Here is a 1,478-nt window from a genome sequence, read left to right as displayed (position 1 = left end):
CCATTCATTTCAATGGCCCGGGTTACCAGGGGTGCAGTACCGCCGGTCGCCATGTGGGGCAGTGCAGATAGGGCACCCGGTGCCCTATGTCAGTACCTTTCTACCCAAAACGCAAAATGTAGTTGTCACGATTTCAGAAGGGAGTAATTTCAGACGAGGTACCTCCAGGGCTGAACAAGGGAGGCTCGCCAAACTTATGTCCGAAAAAGAGGAGGGTTGGGGCAGCCTCCTCGCGCAGACGGGCCGGTCCTGGCCTGGTTCTATTTTGTGTGGGACTTTGTTAAAGTCGGCGGGACCTCTCCGGACGGACTTTGACCGAGCGCAGCGCGCTATCGGCGGCCTCCCCGGCGGCGGGGGTCGGCCCTCTGAGTGGAGCAGAGGTGCCCCGGCCGTGACCAAGTGTCACTTTTCAAAAATTCGACAAAGTCCACCTCCAGACCTGAGGAGGGAGAGGGCCCGCCATCGAGTCCGAAAAAGAGGCGCCTCGGGCGGCCTGCTCGGCCGGGAGCGCCCGCTGCCCGGTTCTCAGATTTTTTCTAAGTCTGACTCGGGCTGAAAATATTTCAAAGTGTCACTCGGGCTGAAAATATTTCAAAGTGTCACTCGGGCCGAAAATATTTCAAAGTGTCACTCGGGCTGAAAATATTTCAAAGTGTCACGCAGGCTGAAAATATTTCAAAGTGTCACTCGGGCTGAAAATATTTCAAAGTGTCACTCGGGCTGAAAATATTTCAAAGTGTCACTCGGGCTGAAAATATTTCAAAGTGTCACTCGGGCCAAAAATATTTCAAAGTGTCACGCTGGCCGAAAATATTTCAAAGTCCCACGCCTGCCAGAAATATTTCAAAGTCCCACGCCTGCCCGAGAGCTCTCCAAGTCCCCACGCCTGCCCGAAAGCTCCCACAGTCTGACGCACCCACGCACGCGCGGGTGGAAGCACTTCCACCCCACACCACCCTGACCGAGCGGCATCCAAGACCCGCCTTCGGAGGGCCCCCGCCGGCCGGCGCTCGCGCCGGTGTTCGGGCGGACGGCTCCTCCGGCCTGCGGGTCGCACTTCAGCGCCCTTGGCGGCCGCGAGCGAGGGCTCGCACGCGACGGCGCGCCCCATCGGAAGCGAGACCGAGACGACCACCTCTGGCGACGGCGCCAGATCCCGCCACGGAGGGCCCCTGTCGGCCGGCGCTCGCGCCGGTGTTCGGGCGGACGGCTCCTCCGACCTGCGGGCTGGCGCGGAAGCCTTCACCCAGCCGTCCCACGACGGAGCCCGGCGCCCCGCCGGCCCTCCGCTCCCCCCCCCCAGGAGCGGCGGTGCCCGGAGGCTGGTGGCGGTGCCTCCGGCGAGCACCCGTTTCTCAAAACCTCTCACCTCGGAGGTCGGCGGAGGAGGAGGCAGGAGTCCCTATCTCTCCCCCCGCGCCAAGGCCCCACTCTGTGGCCTTAACCCGGGCGGGCGCGCGCGTGCGTCCCGGGGCCCC

The sequence above is a fragment of the Festucalex cinctus genome, unplaced genomic scaffold (genome assembly GCF_051991245.1).
Source record: "Festucalex cinctus isolate MCC-2025b unplaced genomic scaffold, RoL_Fcin_1.0 HiC_scaffold_365, whole genome shotgun sequence".
In the NCBI taxonomy this organism is placed as follows: Eukaryota; Metazoa; Chordata; class Actinopteri; order Syngnathiformes; family Syngnathidae; genus Festucalex; species Festucalex cinctus.
The sequence above is the reverse complement of the archived record's forward strand: the minus strand, read 5'-3'. Positions refer to the sequence as shown.